Here is a 12,795-nt window from a genome sequence, read left to right on the forward strand (position 1 = left end):
GATGAGGAAAAGGCTGAGGTACTTAATGCCTTCTTTGCCCCAGTCTTTAATTGTAAAGAGAGTTGTTCCGTCTGTGTACAAACCCAGGAGCTAGAGGAGCAAAATGAGGCTCCCATGATCCAAGAGGAGGTGGTCAGAGTCTTGCTAGCCTGACTAGACACCCACAAGTGTGGTGTTGGGGCCGGTTGCATCCACCTAAGGGTATTGAAGGAGCTGGCGGATGTTCTGGCCAAACCACTTTCCCTCATCTTCCAACAGTCCTGGCTGACTGGAGAAGTCCCACTGGACTGGAGGCTGATGTTGTGCCCATCTACAAGAAGGGTCGCAGGGAGGATCCAGGGAACTACAGGCCTGTCAGTCTGACCTCAGTGCCAGGGAAAGTCATGGAACAGGTGATCTTGAGTGCTATCATGAAGCACATGCAAGAGAACCGGGGGATCAGACCCAGTCAACATGGGTTCACAAAAGGCAGGTCTTGCCAAACTAACCTGATCGCCTTCTATGATAAAGTGACTCGGCTGCTGGATGAGGGAAAGGCTGTGGATGGATCTTCCTGGACTTCAGTAAAGCCTTTGACACAGTTTCTCACAGCATTCTGCTTGAGAAGCTGTCAGCCTCTGGCCTGGACAGGCGCACACTCTCCTGGGTGGAAAACTGGTTGGATGGCCGGGCCCAGAGAGTGGTGGGAAATGGTGTGAAATCCAGCTGGAGGCCAGTGACAAGTGGGGTTCCCCAGGGCTCAGTGCTGGGTCCAGCCCTGTTCAATGTCTTCATCAATGACCTGGATGAAGGCATCGAGGGCACCCTTAGCAAGTTTGCAGACGACACTAAGCTGGGTGGAAGTGTCGATATGCTGGAGGTTAGGGAGGCTCTGCAAAGGGATCTGAACAGGCTGGACCACTGGGCAGAGTCCAATGGCATGAGGTTTAACAAGGCCAAATGCCAAGTCCTGCACTTGGGTCACAACAACCCTATGCAGTGCTACAGACTAGGAGAAGTCTGTCTAGAAAGCTGCCTGGAGGAGAGGGACCTGGGGGTGTTGGTTGACAGCCGACTGAATATGAGCCAGCAGTGGCCAAGAAGGCCAATGGCATCTTGGCCTGTATCAGAAGTGGCGTGGCCAGCAGGTCCGGGTAGGTTCTTCTCCCTCTGTACTCTGCACTGGTGAGACCGCTCCTCGAATCCTGTTTTCAGTTCTGGGCCCCTCACCACAAGAAGGATGTTGAGGCTCTGGAGCTAGTCCAGAGAAGAGCAACAAAGCTGGTGAGGGGGCTGGAGAACAGGCCTTATGAGGAGTGGCTGAGAGAGCTGGGGTTGTTTAGCCTGGAGAAGAGGAGGCTGAGGGGAGACCTCATTGTTCTCTATAACTACCTGAAAGGAGGTTGTAGAGAGGAGGGTGCTGGCCTCTTCTCCCAAGTGACAGGGGACAGGACAAGAGGGAATGGCCTCAAGCTCTGCCAGGGGAGATTTAGGCTGTACATTAGGAAAAAATTCTTTACAGAAAGGGTCATTGGGCACTGGAACAGGCTGCCCAGGGAGGTGGTTGAGTCACCTTCCCTGGAGGTGTTTAAGGCACGGGTGGATGAGGTGCTAAGGGGCATGGTTTAGTGTTTGATAGGAATGGTTGGACTCGATTATCCGGTGGGTCTCTTCCAACCTGGTTATTCTATGATTCTATGTTGCTTACATGTGCAAGGCACATGCGTGGTGCGTGCATGGGGTGAGCATAGCGTGAGCCTAGAACTTGTATGATGTGTGTATGGCTGGTGTGTCATCCTGATGATGTGTGCTTGCATGTTTGATGCATATGTATAGCATGTACACAGAATGTACGTAACATGCACATGGCATATGTGGCATGTTGCTTGTGTGTGCAAGGTATGTGTGTAGCATGTGCAAGAAATGTGCATGGCTGGTGTGTCACCTTCATGGTGTGTGTGTGGCATGTCCATGGCTGGATGTCATCTTGATGGCATGTGCTAGTGTGTTGGATGCATGTGTATGGCATGTACATGGCATGTGTGGCATGTTGCTTGCGTGTGCAAGGAATGTGCATGGCATGTGCTTCACCTTCTTTGAATGTGCTAATGTGTGAGTGGCATGTGGATGGCATGTAAACAGCACATACATAACATGCAAATGTTGTGTGTGTGCAGTGTGTGGAATGTTGCTTGCATGTGCAAGGCATGTGCATGGATGGTGGGTCACCTTCACGGTGTGTGTGAGCACGTGCGTGGCTTGTGCGTGGTCTGTCCATGGCTGATGTGACATCTTGATGGCATGTGCCAACATGTGCGTGGCATGGGTATGGTATGTACACAGCATGCACATAGAATCATGGAATAACCAGGTTGGAAGAGACCCACCGGATCATCGAGTCCAACCATTCCTATCAAAACATGACATGCATATGGCATGTGTATAGCATGTGGCATGTTGCTCACATGTGCATGGTGTGCGTGTGGCCTGTTCATGGACGGTGTGTCACAATCATGGTGTGTGCTAGTGCCTGTGGCATGTGGATGATGTGTACACAGCATATACATAACATGCGCATGGCATGTTTGCCGTGTTGCTTGCATGTGCAAGGTGTGTGCATGGTGTGTGCACGGGTGGTGTGTCATCTTCATGGTGTGTGCTAGCATGTTTATGATATGTGGATGGCATGTAAAAGGCATGTACATAACATGCGCATGGAGTGTGTGGCATGTTGCTTGCAGGTGCAAGGTGTGCGCATGGGATGTGCATGAGTTGTGGCGTGAGCGTAGCATGTACGTGGCGTGTGCATGAGAGCAGTGGTATGTGTGGCATGTGTGTGGTGTATGCCTAGCATGTGTGTGGCATGTTTATGGTGTGTGGCATGCACATGTTTGACTGGCCAAGCCCATGGCACCCTAGTATTGCTGTCTCGATCCAGCATTCAGTAAGCACGATGCCATCACGTGCTAACCCTAAGCAGATAATGCTCCAGCTCACGCCATCAACTTGATTGACGGTGATCAGCAAAGACGAGTCCCGAGAAAGCCACGTACCGGAATGCTGCTAGCCTGCAGGGCACCGCCACGTCGCTTCTCCCTCTCTCCCTGTGGAGGGGTCAGGATCCCACAGGGACTCTTGTTGACAGTACTGCTGTCAGATTCTCCCTGCTGACAAAGCAAAAGCAAGGAGCTGTTATGACAAAAAACTCCAAGTAACCGTGCTTTAAATGAACCACTCCCCTCCCCAGCAGCTCTCACCACTATGAGACACCCCAACGCCCAGAAAGCTCTAAGCTGTGCCAGACTGGCCCGAGCCTGCCACGGGACCAGGCAGAGCTCCTCTAGCTCTCCCTGCCACTCTGAGGCCATCGGAGGGAGGACAAGCGACCGAGTTTTCCAAACGGAGGCTTCCCTCGAGGGAGGCAGGAGTACAGCGGTTCACCCAGGTAGAGCAGCTTCTGAAAGGCCGCGTGTCCATCTCCTGACCCTGAGCTCAGTGCCACGGGATACCTTAGCACTTAAGCTAACGGGAGAAATATTTTAGTGACCGCTCTTTTCCACCTGACAACCTCCTGAGGCAATGGCTCAGCCACACTTGAAGTAGAGGACAGACACTGAGGAGACAGCAAGAAGCATGAGAAACTCATGTAAATGAGCTTATTTCACTCACCTTTGCCTCGAGGCAGAGCCCTGCCTTCAGGTCTCACAGCCCTGTCTTCTCCTTCACCAAACCAGGATTGCGAATCGGGTTTCGGTCACCTCCCATGACAGAACCCTCCGGCCATGTGCAAGTTCTCCCCAGAGAAATGGTTCTAGTTCCCTTGCCGGCCCCAAACAGAAGGATGCTGTGACATCCGTTCTCATCCGTTTCAGCAGTGGAAACTCCCCTGTTCACCAGGCATCAGCGTTTCTCCCCACTTTGAGTCTAGCTGGCCGCTTGTCTTGCTCAGGTTTTCTCGGCCTTGCAGCCCATCCTCTGCCCGCTCTAGAGGGGAAGAGAAAGCGGAGGTCGGCTTTCAACGGCTCCGAGGAGACACACCGCCCGCAGGACACTGTTTACATCACCCAACTGTGCCTATTGTGACATCATCTTCATTTACAATGCCAGTGCTGTCTGTGCCTTTTGTGACATCATCATCATTTACAATAACTGTGTCACCTGTCCCATTGTGACATCATCTTCATTTAAAATGCCTGTGTCATCTATGCCTATTGTGACATCATCATCACTTCAATGCCTGTGCCGCCAGTGCCTATTGTGACATCATTGTCATTTCAATGCCTGTGCCTATTGTGACTTCATCGTCATTTACAAAGACTGCGTCTATTTTGTCATCATCGTGATTTAGAATGTGTGTCGTCTGTGCCTATTGTGAAATCATTGTCATTTACAATGCCTGTGTCATCTGTGCCTATTGTGACATCATCGTCATTTACAATCATAGAATCATAGAATCACCAGGTTGGAAGAGACCCACCGGATCATCGAGTCCAACCGTTCCTATCAACCACTAAACCACGCCCCTTAGCACCTCGTCCACCTGTGCCTTAAACACCTCCAGAGAAGGTGACTCAACCACCTCCCTGGGCAGCCTGTTCCAGTGCCCAATGACCCTTTCTGTGAAAATTTTTTTCCTAATCTCCAGCCTAAACCTCCCCTGGCGGAGCTTGAGGCCATTCCCTCTTGTCCTGTCCCCTGTCACTTGGGAGAAGATGCCTGTGTTGTCTGTGCCTATTATGATATCATTGTCATATACAATACACGTGTCGTCTGTGCCTATTGTGACATCATGGTCATTTACAACTCCTATGCCTATTGTGACATCACCGTCATTTACAATACCTGTGCCTATTGTGACACCATCGTCATTTACAATGCCTGTGTCGCCTGTGCTTACTGTGACATCATCGTCATTTGCAATAACTGTGTTGCCTGTCCCTATTTTGACATCATCGTAATTTACAATGCCTGTGTTTATTGTGACAACCTTGTCATTTAAAATACCTGGGTCATCTGTGCCTATTGTGACATCATCGTCATGTAAAATGCCTGTGTCTATTGTGACATCACGGTCATTTACAAAGACTGCGCCTATTATTTCATCATTGTGCTTTAGAATGCGTGTCGTCTGTGCCTATTGTGAAATCATCGTCATATAAAACGCCTGTGACATATGTGACTATTGTGACGTCATCGTCGGTTACAATGCCTGCGCCTATTGTGACATTATATTCAATTACAATGCCTAGGCCGTCTTTGCCTATATTGAACTGATCGTCATTTAAAATGCCTGTGCCTATTGTGACATGATCGTCACTTACAATGCCTGTGCCTACTGTGACATCATCGCCATTTTCAATGCCTATGCCTATTGTGACATCATCGTCATTTTCAATGCCTATGCCTATTTTGACATCATCGTCATTTACAAGGCATGTGTCTATTGTGACATCATCCTTATTTACATTGCCTGTGCCTATTGTGACATCACTGTCATTTACAATGCCTGTGCCTATTGCTACATCATCGTCATTTACAATGCCTGTGCCTATTGTTACTTCATCATCATTTGCACTGCCTGTGTACTCTTTGCCGATTGTTACATCATCGTCATTTATAATGCCTGTGCCTATTTTGACATGATATTCATTTATAAAACCAGTGCCTATTATGACATCATCGACATTTACATTGCCTGTGGGTATTGTGACATCATCATCACTTACAATGCCTGTGCCTATTGTGACATCATCATCTTTTACAATGCCAATGTCGTCTGTGCCTATTCTTACATCATTGCAATTTACAATGCCTTTGCCTATAGTGACATCATCGTCATTTACAAAGCCATTGTTGCCTATGCCTATTGTGACATCATCGTCATTTAAGTCACATATCTCGTCTGTGCCTATTGTGACATCATCGTCATTTACAATGCCTGTGCCGATTGTGCCGTCATAGTCATTTACAATGCCTCTTTCGTCTGTGCCTATTTTGCCATCATCATCTTTTACAATGCATGTGTCGTCTGTGCCTATTATGACATAATCATCATTTACAATGCCTGTGCCTCTTGTGACATCATCACCATTTAAAATCTCTGTGTCATCTGTGCCTATTGTGACATCATTGTCTTTTATAATGTCTGTCTCATCTGTTCCTATTGTTACATCATCGTCATTTCAATGCCTGTGCCGCCTGTACCTTTTCTTACATCATCGTAATTTGCAATGCCTGTGCCTATTTTGACATCACCATCATATAAAATACCTCTTCCTATTCTGACATCTGTGAGTAGCTAAGGCCCGGCGTTTGGAAGATCTCGCGATGTACGGAAAGTTAAGACCCCCTCCAGATAGCCATTTGCGTTTAGTTCATGATGTAAGCGGACGGAATTGACGTCGTAAACCCAAGGTATATAAGGTTGTGTTACGTATCAACAAACACCATTTGCCATCCACCACATGGGTGTTTGTGAGCTCATGGACCGAGCGGCCTGGGGTTGGTCACCGTGCCGTTCCTTAACCAGGTCGCCACGCCTCCGAAGGCAACGCCTCCAAAGGCAACAGACATCATCGTCATTTACAATGCCTGTGCCTATTGTGATATCATCTTCATTTACAATGCCTGTTCATATTGTGATATCATCGTCATTTACAATGCCTGTGTCATCTGTGCCTATTGTGACATCATCGTCATTTACAATGTCAGTGCCTGTTTTGACATCTTCCTCATGTACAATGCCTGTGCCTATTGTGATATCATCGTCATTTAAAATTCCTGTGCCTGTTATGACATCATCATCATTTACAATGCCAGTTCCTGTTTTGACATCTTCCTCAGGTACAATGCCTATGCCTATTGTGACATCATCATCATTTACAATGCCTGTGCCTATTGTGACATCATTGTCATTTACAATACCTGTGTCATCTGTCCCTATTTTGACATCATCGTCATTTACAATTCCTGTGCCTATTGTGATATCATTGACAGTTAAAAAGACTGTGCCTACTGTGACATAATCTTCATATACAATTCCAGTGGATATTGTGACATCACCGTCATTTGAAATGCCAGTGCCTATTGTGACATCATCGTCATTTACAATGGGTGTGCCTATTGCGACATCATTGTCATTTATAAGGCCTGTGCCTATTGTGACATCATCATCATTTAAAATACCTTTGTCTTCTGTACTTCTTGTGACATCATCATCATTTACAATGCCTGTGCTAACTGTGATGTCATTGTCATTTACAATTCCTGTGGCTATTGTGACATCATCGTCATTTACCATGCCTGTGTCTATTGTGACATTATCATCATTTACAAAGACTGCGCCTATTGTGTAATCATCGTGATTTAGAATGCGTGTCGTCTGTGCCTATTGTGACATCATCGTCATTTACAATGCCTGTGCCTGCTGTGACATCATCGTCATTTCCAAAGACTGCGGTTATTGTGTCATCATCGTGATTTAGAATGCGTGTCGTCTGTGCCTATTGTGAAATCATAGTCATTTACAATGCCTGTGTCGTCTGTGCCTACTTTACCTGATCGTCATTTACAATGCCCGTGCCTATTGTGACATGATCATCATTTATAATGCCTGTGCCTACGGTGACATCATCGTCATTTACAATACATTGGCAGTCTATGCTGATTGTTCCATCATCGTCATTTACAATGCCTGTGTCTTCTCTTCCCGTTGTGTCATCATCGTATTTTACAATGTCTGTGGCTATTGTGACATCATCGTCAAATACAATGCCTGTTTTGTCTTTGCCTATTGAGACATCATCGTCATTTACACTGCCTGTGTTGTCTGTGCCTATTGTGATATCATTCTCATTTACAATTCCTGTGCCTTTTTTGACATCATAGACATTTTCAATGCTTGGGCCTATTGTGATATCCTCATCATTTACAATGCCTGTGCCTATTGTGACATAATCGCCATTTACATAGCCTGTGCCTATTGTGACAACATCGTCATTTATAATACCTGTGGCTATTATGACATCATCGTCATTTACAATGCCTGTGCCTCTTGTGACATCATCGTCGTTTACAATGCCTTTGCCCATTGTGACAACATCGTCAATTACAATACCTGTGGCGATTGTGACATCATCGTCATTTAGTATGCCTGTGCCTATTCTGACATCCTCCTCAGTTACAATGCCTGTGCCTATTGTGACATCAACGTCATTTACAAAGTATCTGCGTATTGTGTCAACTTCGTCATTTAGAATTCCTGTGTCATCTGTGCAAATTGTGACATCATCGACATTTAAAAAGACTTTGTCTTCTGTTCCTATTGTGACATCATCATCATTTTCAAAGCCTGTGTCGTCTGTGCCTATACTGATATCAGCGTCATTCACAATGCCTGTGCCTATTTTGACATCTTCGTCATTTACAGTGCCTGTGCCTATTGTGACATCATCATCATTTACAATGACTTCGTCGTCTGTGCCTATTTTAACACCATCATCATTTACAATGTCTGTGTTGTCAGTGCCTATTGTGAAATCATCGTCATATAAAGTGCCTGTGCCTAATGTGACATCATCATCTTTTACAATGACTGTGTTGCCTTGGCCTTTTGTGACTTCATCGTCATTTACAATGCCTCTACCTATTGTGATATCATCCTCATTTACAATGCATGTGTCAACTGTGCCTATTGTGACATAATCGTCATTTACAATAACTGTGTCGCCTGTCCCTATTGTGACATCATCATCATATACATTGCGTTTGTCATCTGAGGCTATTGTGACATATTCGTCATTTACAATGCCTGTGCCGCCTGTGCCTATTGTGACATTATCGTCACTTAAAATGCCTGTACCTATTGCGACATCATCGTCATTTAAAATGCCAGTGCCTATTGTGACATCATCGACATTTACAATACCTATGCCTCTTGTGTCATCATAGTCATTTACAATGCCTGAGTTGTCTGTGCCTGTTTTGACATCATCGTCATTTACAATGCTTTTGCTTACTGTTACATCACCGTCATTTACAATTGCTCTGTCTATTGTGACATCATCGTCATTTACAATGCCTGTGGCTATTATGACATCATCGTCATTTAAAATGCCTGTGTCTATTGTGACATCATTGTCATTTACAAATACTGCGCCTATTGTGTCATCATCGTTATTTAGAATGCGTGTCGTCTGTGCCTATTGTGAAATCATCGTCATATACAGGGCCTGTGTCATATGTGCCAATTTTCAGGTCATCATCGGTTACAAAGCCTGCGCCTGTTGTGACCTCATATTCATTTAAAATGCCTATTCCGTCTTTGCCTACTGTGACATCATCGTCATTTACAATGCCTCTGCCTATTGTGACATCATCGTCACTTACAATGCCTGTGCCTATTGTGACATCATTGACAGTAACAATGCCTCTGCCTACTGTGACATCGTCGTCATTTACAATTCATGTGACTTTTGTGACATAGTCGTCATTTTTAATGCCTGTGTCGCCTCTCCTTATTGGGACATCATCCTCATTTACAATTCAGTGTCGTTTTGTGGTATCATTGTAATTTACAATGCCTTTGTCTATAGTGACATCATCGTCATTTACAATGCCCGTTTCCTCTGTGACTATTGTGACATCATCTTCATTTACAATTTCTGTGGTATTGTGACATCATCGTCATATACAATTCCTGTTTCTATTGTGACATCATTGTCGTTTACAATGCCTTTGTCATCTGTGCCTATTGTTACATCATCATCATTTAAAATGCCTTTTTCATCTTTGCCTATAGTGAAATCATAGGAATTTTCAATGCCTGTGTCGTCTGTGCCTTTTGTCACGTCATCGTTGGTTAAAATGCCTGGGGTATTTTGACATCATCGTCATTTATAATGCCAGTGTCCTTTGTGCCTATTGTGACATCATCGTCATATACAATGCTTGTGTCTTCTGTTACTATTGTGACATCATTGTCATTTACAATGTCTTTGCCTATTGTGACATCATTGTCATTTACTATGCATGTGCTTACTGTGACGTGATCGTCATTTACAATGCCTGTGCGTATTGTGACATAATCATCATTTACAATGCCTATATCTATTGTGACATCATCATCATTAACAATGTCTGCGTGGTCTGTGTACCTTTTGACATCATCGTCATTTACAATGCCTGTGTTACGTGTGCGTATTGTGACATCATCGTCATGTACAATGCCTGTGTCTATTTTGACATCATCCACACTTACAATGCCTGTACCTATTGTGACATCATCGTCATTTACAAAGACTGCACCTATTGTGTCATCATCATTATTTAGAACGCGTGTCGTCTGTGCCTATTGTGACATAATCGTCATTGACAATGCCTGTGGCGATTGTGGCATAATCGTCATTTACAATGCCTGTGCCTATTGTGACATCATCCTCATTTTCAATGCCTGTGCCTATTGTGACATCATTTTTTTTTACAATGCCAGTGTCGTCTGTCCCTATTGTGACATCATTGAAATTTACTATGCCTTTGCCAATAGCGACATCATCGTGATTTACAATGCCTGTTCCTATTGTGACGTCCTCGTCATTTACAACGCCTGCGCCTATTGTGATATCATTGTCATTTACAATGCCTGTGCCTATTGAGACATCATCGTCACTTACAATGCCTGTTACTATCATGACATCACCGTCTTTTACAATGCCTTTGCCGTCTGTGCCTAATATCACCTCATCCTCCTTTACAATTCCTGTTCCCGTAGTGACATCATCGTCATTTACCATGCCTGTCTCTATTGTGACTTCATCGTTATTTACAATAACTTTGGCATCTGTGCCTATTCTGACACAATCGTCAATTAAAATGACTCTTTTCTGTGCCTATTGTGATATCATTGTCTTTTACGAAGTCTGTGCCTATTCTGACGTCATCGTCATTTACAATGCCTGTGCCCATTGTGACATCATTGTAATTTACAATAACTGTGCCTATTGTGACATTTTCATGAGTTCCAATTCCTGTGCCTATTGTGACATCATCGTCATTTACTATGCCTGTGCCTATTTTCACATCATCGTCATTTAAAATGCATGTCGTCTGTGCCTATTGTGACATCATTGTTATTTACAATGCCTGAGTCATCTTTGCCTATTTTGACATCATTGTCGTTTACGTTGCCTGTGTCCTCTGTGCCTTTTGTGACACCATCGTCTTTTACAATGCCTGTGTCTTCTGGGCTTATAGAGACATCATCGTCGTTTACAATGCCTGTGTCATCTCTGCCTATTGTGACACCATCTTCATTTACAATTCCTGTGCCTATAGTGACATCACTGTCATTTACAATGCCTTTGTACTCTGTGCCTATAGTGACATCATCGTCATTTAGAATGCCTTTTTCTTCTGTGCCTATTGTGACATCACCTTCATTTACAATGCCTGTGACACTTGTGACATCACCTTCATTTACACTGCCTGTGCCTATTGTCACATCATCATCATTTACAATGCCTGGGCTTATTGTGACATCATCATCATTTGCAATCCTTGAGCCTATATTAACATCATCGTCATTTACAATGTCTGTGCCTATTGCGACATCATCGTGATCTACCATGGCTGTGCCTATTTTAACATCATCATCATTTACGATGCCTGTGCCTATTGTAACATGATCGTCCTTTACAATGCCTGTGTCAACTGCACTAATTGTAACATCATCGTCATTTGCAATGCCTTCGTCATCTGTGCCTATTTTGACATCATCATCATTTACAATGCCTGTGCCTATTGTGACATCATCGTCTTTAAAAATGCCTGTGTCTATAGTGACATTGTAATTTACAATGCCTGTGTAGTCTGTTCCGATTGTGCCATCATCGTCATTTACAATGCCTGTGTCCTCTGTGACAATTGTCTCATCATTGTCTTTTACAATGCCTGTGGCTATTGCGATATCTTCGTCATTTACAATGCCTGTGTTGTCTATGCCTATTGTGATATCATTGTCATTTGCAATGCCTGTGTTTTCTGTGGCTATTGTGACATCATCGTCATTTACAATTCCTGTTCCTATTGTGACGTCATTATCATTTACAATGCCTGTGCCTACTGTGATATCACCTTCATTTACAAAGACTGAAGCTATTTTGACATCAGTCATTTACAATTCCTGTGCCTATTGTGACGTCATCATCCTTTATAATGGCTGTGCTATTTTACCATATTCTTTATTTACAATGCCTTTGCCCTCTGTGCCTAATGTGACAGCATTGTTATATACAATGCCTGTTCATGTAGTGACATCATCGTAATTTACAATGCCTGTGCCTATTGTGACATCATCGTCATTTACAATGCCTGTGTAGTCTGTGCCTATTTTGACATCACCGTCATCTACAATGCCTGTGCCTATTGTGACATCATCATCATTTACAATGCCTGTTCCTATTGTGATGTCCTCGTCATTTACAATGCCCGTGCCTATTTTGATATCACCGTCATTTACAATGCCAGTGCCTATTGAGACATCATAGTCACTTACAATTCCTGTTGCTATCATGACATCACCGTCATTTACAATGCCTTTGCCGTCTGTGCCTAATGTGTCCTCATCCTCCTTTACAATGCCTGTTCCCGTAGTAACATCATCATTATTTACAATGCCTGTCTCTATTGTGACTTCATTGTTATTTACAATTACTTTGACATCTATGCCTATTGTGACACAATCGTCAATCAAAATGATTGTTTTCTGTGCTTATTGTGACATCATCCTCTTTTACGAAGTCTGTGCCTATTCTGACATCA

Source organism: Phaenicophaeus curvirostris, chromosome 34 (genome assembly GCF_032191515.1).
Source record: "Phaenicophaeus curvirostris isolate KB17595 chromosome 34, BPBGC_Pcur_1.0, whole genome shotgun sequence".
Lineage (NCBI taxonomy): Eukaryota > Metazoa > Chordata > Aves > Cuculiformes > Cuculidae > Phaenicophaeus > Phaenicophaeus curvirostris.